We start from the raw sequence: 8,880 nt of genomic DNA, 5'->3' as shown, positions 1-8,880 counted from the left end.
TGGGTAGGATATGTGATAGATGGTATCAACCCAAGGGAGATGGAGTCAAGCCTTTGTCATAGTTGAAAATGTAACCATGGGTCTTTCTTCGCCTGAAATAATGGTTTTTTTCCAGTATTTTTGAAAGTCCTTGGATTCCAGAAAAAATCAGTCGCTCTGCTCTTCAGTCAGCACAGGCAGGAGGGTGCGAAAAAGAGAGAAATGGAAGTAATCTTGCCTCCTGGAAACCATGGATTGAGGAAGGAAACTGCCACTGGTTCTAAACTACGAAACTTTCTAAAAATGTAACGGGAACAAAAAAACCTTCTGCAAGTTTTCTTGGTGGCTAGCTCTACAGATGTTGCCACGTTTCTTTGCCGTGCTGCCAGAAGTGTTTCAATAACGTGATCGTTGTCCTGACTGCTCTCTCCCTGCACCTCCTCTCCTTGCCCCACGACCTTGGGAACTTGCCGTTGAGCTCCTTCCACTGGAAACAAGCTCGTACCCAGAAATCTCTCACAAGGATGGTACAGACAAAAGTTTCTACGTCGTCTTGGCTTCTGCAGCTTTCTACATAGAGGAAAAACAGACAAATGTCAAGTCACAAGAGTCTGATCCATGAAAGCAACAGGAAAGCATGGGTCCGATCATGTGAGATACTCAGTCCTTCCTCGGAGGTGGCAACTGTTCTCATCACACTGATTTCAGGGGTTTTTGACAAAATTCAGAACCCAGTAGGACTGGCCTCTATACAATCAATCCCAGTTGGGGGGATATAAAATCATATCCAAGTTTAGGTGGAGCTGCCTTGAAGTCCATCAATCTGAAAATACCCTCAGAAGGGAAAATATCTGTTTTAAAACTTGGTTTAGAAATGAAGACATTTTTGTTTTGAAAAGTTTTGAGCCCTGAAGGCCTACCAGCCCTGGGAGTCATGCTGCAGTCTCGATTTATGAACCGAGGGGACTATAATCAGTTTTACTTGGGAACGTTTCAAAATCAATGGTTTGATTTTTTTTCTTCAGGGTGCCCCCGACTTTCCTGCAGAGCTGGGAGTGAGGTGAGAGCCAGCACTTATAGGGCTGCCCCAAGGAAGCCCTGAGTGAGTTCCCAAAACAGCCCAAATGGCAGGTCTGCTTGGACCCCAGCAGCTGGACAGGTGTGACGTCTGGAAAACTCGTGGCAGGTCCTTGCTGTGTGCGATTGGAAGTTAGCGGAAACAGGGTTTTTTTCCTGCAGAATATCAGGGTCTTGACAAATCAGCATTTTCTAACAGAAACATATTTTGTAGAAAAATTTTGTTTCAAGTCCAGAATTCTAGTGGGAGATGAGTTATTCCCCAAGGTGCCACTCAGTGACTTGCTGGGATTAGTTAATCTGTGACTCAGTTGAAGATCAATTCCCCAGAGTATGAGCCAGTGCTTTTCTGGGTTTAGTTAATCTGCAACTCAGTTGAAAATCAATTTATATGCTTTTCTGCTCTAAAAACAACCTCAAGAGATTCATCCACCTGCATCCCTGAGAAGCTGCACATTTGGAAATCCACACCATCATTTCAAAGGCTAACTATGGCTTCCATAAAAAAAAACAAAACAGATTTTTATTTGCACTAGCCAAAAACAAAAGAATAAAAACCATAGGACACAATTTATTCTTACACAGATGTCTTAGGCATGTAGTCTTGACAGTTTGGTTAGTGGTAAATTCATAGAGGACAAAGCCTTCAGAATTAGCAGACACAAGCACAAAAGGAAGATGGAAACTTTCTCTGGACAGGGAAGTAATTTCTCATTCAGCTCTAATGTTTATGGGGTTGGGGATATTTTAAAATGCTCCTTCAGTGCTTTTGTAACAATTATTGTTATACTAATTTAGGAAACGTAAAGTCTTAGATGCTACTTGCTGACACTGAAGTAACTTTTCTGTAACCCTTCAGGAAAGGGTAGTAAAATGCAACTTGTCAGTGAAGAACAATGAAAGCCTTTTAGTTGCACAATTGAGTTTTTTTATCAACTTGTTGTAAAGCAAAATCTTCCAGTCTAATCCTCCAATCTTCTGAAAGCAGTAATGGAGAAATCCAGGCCTCACTGGAATAAGTGGAAATTTTGTCATGGACTCAATTAAACCTTAACCTCAGTTAAGGTTATAGAACAATCCTGGCATTCAGCCAAAAAGATTCTTTAATTCATAACACTTTCCAGTTTCAAAATGTACAGCAATGCATCTCCCCTGCCTCCTCATCCGCCTTCCCCCCTACCAGGACTAGAAATAAAATGTGAAACAAATAAGTTAATGAGAGTTGATGCTTTTTAATCAAAGCAACCAGCAAAGTGCTTCAGGAATCACATTCACAATTTAATGACCAAATGACCTCACCTGCCCACGATGAGCAATTCCATGAAGTTATTTTATGGAGATCACGAGCTCCAAAAAGGGAAGGAAGGTGCATTCATACATTACCTCCTGGTCTGCATGGGAGAATAGCCTTTCCCTTGTTGGACAGTGCACACTTTTCTCAGCTGGGAGGGTTTCCCCAGGAAATCAACCTACCGTGGAAGTGGAGTGGCTCAGTCAGTGCTCTTTTTCCACATGAAGTAAGGCAGCAATTAATCATCTCCAGGTATTACAATCTGCTGCAAGATCAACTATCTCGTGCCATTGGATTACTAGCTCATTAAGGTCGTTGTTTGTGGTGGCTAAGGTTTTTCTCGTCAGACATGCCTGTATTTGTTGTGCCAGGTGAGGTGTCCGTAGTTCGAGCAGGTGCCCGAGCCAAGCAAGCCTCTGTTTCTTAGTGGTGCTTATGGATGCACTGTCTTTTTTCTGATGCCTTCAGCTGTGAATTTTTCCTCCCGTGACACTCCAAGAATACTGCACTGACACCTACTGTCAAACCAGTGCATTTTAAAATTGTTTTTGGGGTTGTTTTTTTTTTTGGAAGAGTGCAGGTTGCAGAGCCATAGGCTAGCACTGAGATCCCATTGCTGTGGTGCAGATAGAGTTATGTCTTCAGACTTAAGCCATTCTGACTCCACTTATTGTAAATGGACTCCTTTCCTTGTAACAAAATGACTGTACTTCCTTTAATATTAATGAGCCCACTTATTCCATTATTAGCTCTTGCAGGCTACCAACAGAGAAAAGTTTAGTACTTACTGGATTTATCATCAACCACTTCCTGCTTCTTTTTCCAAGCTACTTGTCAACTTGTGCACCCCACCCCCCAGCACTGCGTGTTAACCGGGCAATGTCTTCTGCAATTAGTGCATCTCCCCTTGCCCATGTGCAAGCATATACACAGCTTATCACATCACTGTGCAGCAAGGACGCACAATTCATTGGTTTACTTTTACAATTCTTTTTCATTTAAAATGAAGGCTAAACGAAGAATAAGGGTGGGCCACTAGGATGACCTCTGGGCCCGATTTTGTCCAATCCCTGAAGACTGTGGTGGGGGGGCAGGGAATGGCTCACAAAATGACAGTACCAAGGGGGGATTTTCAATTTTCTAACTCTGAACACAAAATACGTCAGGGAAATGTGCCATTTAGTTCATTTATTGCTCTCTCTCTTTCCCTTTGTAAACTCACCTGAAAGCTTTGCTTTTTCTTCTCCATTGGATCCGGACATTTTTGATTAAGAGCACTTTTATTTGTGATACACACTCATCGTTCTCTCATGTCTCTGCATTTCCAGACCTGGAGAGAGAGAGCGATTGGGGGTGGGGGATGGACTTCTAGCAAAACAAATCAGAGGGAAAAAAGCAATTAATTTTGCTCTGCTCGCAGTTTATATCCAAGGATGTCAACTGACTCTAGCAACTAAGTATCACATCCATTTTGCAGGGGAAGAAAGAAATAAAGTCACTTGTTCCTTCATGCAAGTTTTCTATGAGATCAGAAAAACCAAGCTCAGATCTCGCAGCTCCCAACCTCATGCCTTGATCACAAAACTGTGTGTGCAGTATAGTTTTAAAAACAGAATACAATTAATGTTGGGGTTACCAGCGCGGCTCCCAAAGCACTCATGAAACTTGCAGTTCTTCATTAAGACAAGTCATTATAACCAAAGCTCATGTTTCCGGATCACAGCTGAACACCCAAAGAGGTCAGGAAGAAATCTACTGCACCTCCAACCTCCCCACTGCCCCCATATGTAAAATCAGCTTGCAGGTACTCCTCTGGAGCACTTCTTGGAAACTGTCACATCCAGATGTTGTTGGCTGGGCAGCAGGATGCCAAACACATAACTGTTCTGCTTGCATTTTGGAAAGTTAAAACATTTGCAAGTGCAATGGGTTCCGATTCCTACTTATTCTACCAATTTTAACAAGTGCTCCAGTCATTTGCCACTTCCCCCTCCTCCCACCTTGCATAATGAACACACTCGTTGGCAATTTTCACTCACTTGCAGATTAATGCTCACACTTGCAAAATACAAGGCTCATACTGTTACTGTACTTTGGGAAAACCAATTTCATTGGCATTATGAGAACAGAAAACATTTTATACTAAAATTCACAAACTGGACAAAGTGGAAATATAACAAGACACAATACTTTCCTCAATAATTCTGAATGTACTACAGTGACCCTTCCAAAACACAGTGAAGCCTGTGGCCATGATTTGCATGCAGTAGCATGGGAATCCAGCCTTTTATTTCAAATCTTAGCTTTTTTCTACACTGAATGCACTATAGCATATATTTATTGCTGTCTCACAGCTCCAAGGGGATTTCTGTGGTACATAAACCAGGTTTGCCACTTTAATTCTTCAGAAAGATAACGTCAACATGAAACACCGATAAAAATCTGAAATTTTAATTTCACACACATGGAATTCCTTGCAAGGACTCCAGCAGCATGCACTAACACTGTCTATTTTTTCAATTTCCCACCATGCCGTGTGCATTTTGACGACTGTGGTAGCATGAGTTTGCACAGATCTGTGGAAAATAATACAGGCAGTCCTTGACTTACAAGGTTTCGAGTTACAATGTTTTGCACTTACAACGTTTATAAATTGACACCCTGTTTCAACTTCATGACATCAGTTTCGACTTTACAGCGCTTGATCTGATGCAGCGCCACACCTGCGAACAAGTTCATTGCTTCAGCCATGTCCCTGGAGAACATCCCTCCAAACTTGCTTGGACACTTTCTTTAAGAAAGTAGACAAGACTCCAGAAAAACCTGCAGCCAAGACTCCTGAGAAGACTCCAGCCAAGAACCCTTCAAAAAGTCTAGCAAAGCCACCTCAAACAAGTCCTTCCAAAACAATGTTATTGCTATTTACAATATAAATGCATTAACATAGCTATATTATTCATCTATAAATTGACTGAGTACAAAATTCTGGGTTATTTTTGCTGAAAATAGGGTATTGGGTCTTGGTTCAGGAGCCAATCCCCCATTTATAACATTGTTTCCTATGCGAAAAATGGCTCTGAGTTACAACGTTTCGACTTAAGACATAGTTTTCAGGAACCCATTGTGTCTTAAGTCCGAGGACTGCCCGTACAGAGAAATCTGTTCCTATCTTTTGACTGGAATTGTTTTCAAGTATTATGGGACAGTCATTTTCAAATTATGCTTTCAACACCTTTAACCAGGAGGAGCTACTTCACGGTCAGGGCGGCTAGGATCTGGAACCAACTTCCAAGAGAAGTGGTGCTGGCTCCTACCCTGGGGGTCTTTAAGAGCAGGATAGATGAACACCTTGCTGGGGTCATTTGACCCCAGTACTCTTTCCTGCCATGGCAGGGGGTCGGTCCAGATGATCTACTCAGGTCCCTTCCGACCCTAGAAACTATGAAACCAAACTTTTACTTTATTTTGTTTAAAAAAAAAAGGAAGCCAAATTTGCCTTATATTTAAGACCAGCACAGTAAAGAAATCCATGGTCCTGAGAAAACTTAAGAACCATAAATATATTAGTATGAAATAAAAATAAGGGAAAAATTTACTAAAAACCCCTCGGATGTTGAATAAACATCAGGAACTTTATCCTTTAGAAAACACGATTGTTAATTTGCTAATTGTGGCATTTCCAGAATAGCTTGCATAGGCCTTTGTGGCACAATGCTACTTATGAAATTGTTAATCACTAGAGGTTTCCATATACTATGAAAAATTGAGTAAAACAGAAATCTTATCTCAAGGAAAAAGTTTTGAAGGCAATTCAAAACGTTTTCTTACTTGTGTCATTAGTAAGTATTACAAAGTAGTTGTCTTGCAATATGCTGTTCATCTCCCCTACTCCTGCCCCCAGCCATGTCAGTAATTCTGCCAAAAAGGACATACATCACATGGTCAGATTGTTTTTCATGAGTAGCTTCCCCTTTATTCTTAGAGTCTTCTCTCTGCTGGTATGTCACATACCTCTGTATTATCTAAACCTGGAAGTGAGTGTTGTTGCTGGACTGCCAAGGGAAAGTAAGTCCCCCCTAAAGGTATCATGAACCTTTTGAAACATTACATAACTGGTGGGAAAAGGTGGAGGAAGAAATTTATTTTCAATGACGTTAAGGTCAGGTAGGGAAATGTGGAGAAGGTTGGTACACTGCAGCTGAAAGCTTGAGTTCATGTGCCTGCTTTGAATACTTCAGGAGGTACGTTAGGACCAGATGGCAATGAAATCTCTGTCCCCAAGTCTTCATTCTCTTCTGGAAATGTGAAGGCATCCACACAGCACAGCACTGGGGTAGGAAGACCCTGCTCGCTGAAGCTGGAATCATGTCCCAAGAAAGTTTCCATTGTTTTAGGCACCCAAAATGCAGAATGAGTACAACAGAGACAGCTTCCAAAGGTGCAAATCAACCGTATCTTCTTTGTGCCCTAGGCCTAAAAGGGATTCTTCAGCCATTTATTAATTAGTTTACTGTTGCTTATAAATAACATGGCTGGGGGCAAGAGTAGGGGAGATGAACAACATATTGCAAGAAAACTACTATTACTATGCTTATAAATAAGGGTTAGTAGTTTAATAGTTTACTGACTGGTAATTACATTTGGCGTCTTGTTGCTTACATAAGCAGTCAAATCTTCGTCTCCCATTTCTATGCCATTCTCTCACCATTCACCCTTTTACACACACTCATACATAAAGACTATGCAGAGTTCATTCACTTATGTCAAGCAGAAGGAAGGTTCCTAAGCAGGGACCGGAACAGTCACCTCCCCGCTGGGCCCCCCTCAGGCCCCAGGGGAGGTGCACCTAAGCCAAGGGATAGTGAGGAACTAGTTAGGGAACTTCTGGAGGAACTGGATGTATTCAAGTCACCTGGTTCCGGATGATCTCCACCCCAGGATGCTGAGGGAATTAGCTGAGGTCATGGCGGGACCCCTGGCACGGCTTTACGAGCACTCACGGTGCTCTGGTGTGGTGCCGGAGGACTGGAAGAGGCCAACGTGGTTCCCATCTTCAAAAAGGGGAGGAAGGAGGACCTGGGAAACTATAGGCCAGTTAGTCTTACCTCAATCCTGGGCAAGCTTTTTGAGAAAATTATTTTGGCACATGTCCATGAGGGGCCAGGGGGGAGACTATGTTTAGGGGCAACCAACACGGGTTCATTAGCGGCAGGTCCTGTCAAACCAACCTGGTGGCCTTCTATGATCAGATCACTGAATCATTAGACGCAGGGGTAGCAGTGGACATCGTCTTCCTGGACTTTCGGAAGGCCTTCGACACTGTCTCTCACCCTGTTCTCATTAAGAAACTGGGGGGCTGTGGTGTCGACACCAACACAGTTGTTGCGAATAACCCAGCAGAGCTGGCAAACCAAGCTCGGGGTCGCGGTCACGGTGGTACGGCCGGGTGGTGGCTATTGGCATGGACAGGTGGGAGTTTGGTGCGATGGAGTGTGAGGCACAAGCCGTAATGGTTGCGAATAAAGTAGATTTATTGACTTACGCTTTGAAGGCGTAGGTATTGATGTCTTCAGTTACAGTTGTATAACATGAATACAACAGAGGGGGTCTGTTGGTCCACGGGGTTCAGTCCGAAGACCTAGTCCCAGGGCTGGTCAACAGCTCATAAACTGGGATAAAACGAACAGGACGTAAACTGTAACACACGGTCGTGACGCCAGTCCAGGGTGGACAATCGGATGATCGATGAACGGATGCCGAGGTCAAAGAGCCAGTCGAGGTATAATGAGAGTTCAAAGGGTGGTCTGAAATCGTAGTTGAGTTGAACGAGCCGAAGGTCGAATGCCAGTAGATCAGAACCGAAAAGCAAAGTCGAAACGAACCGAGGAGGAGACCAAAAGACCTAAGGGTCTAGCTAAGACAGTGCTGTGACAAGCAGCCACTGACTCTAGCTACGCGAGTCGTCTCTGGTACAGTATCTGGCAAGCCAGTCTCTGCCACAGAGCTCCCGGGTCTCCCCCAAGGGAGGGGCTGACTAACTTTTTAAAACAGTCCTGTGGCCAATCAGGCTGCTTGACTGAATGAATTTTCTAGAGGGTGACCTCACTTCAGTTGTTCTCTGAGCATGCCCAGCCGCCAGCTCTCTGAGGCAACTCAGTCTGCGCCAGAGAAAAACTAGGTCAGCCCTGATTGACAGGCCGAGAGGTCGCGCAAAGGACACCTGCAAGGCCCGTCACCATGGCGCATGCCTGGCAGCGTCTGTCTTGGCAGCATACTCAGAGCAAATTTCTCTGACAACAGTCAGATGTGTCGCCAACGGGCTGGAGGGCCGCACCCAGAGAGCAGTCGGGGACGGGGCATTTTCAACCTGGAGGGACGTGGGCAGTGGGGTCCCCCAGGGCTCGGTCCGCGGGCCCGCACTGTTCAACATCTTCATCAGTGACTTGGATGAGGGGGTAAAAAGCACCCTGTTCAAATTTGCTGATGACACTAAGATGTGGGGGGATGTGGGCATGCTAAAAGGGAGGAATAGG

The sequence above is a fragment of the Crocodylus porosus genome, unplaced genomic scaffold, assembly GCF_001723895.1.
Source record: "Crocodylus porosus isolate Cpor-Errol unplaced genomic scaffold, CroPor_comp1, whole genome shotgun sequence".
In the NCBI taxonomy this organism is placed as follows: domain Eukaryota; kingdom Metazoa; phylum Chordata; order Crocodylia; family Crocodylidae; genus Crocodylus; species Crocodylus porosus.
The sequence above is the reverse complement of the archived record's forward strand: the minus strand, read 5'-3'. Positions refer to the sequence as shown.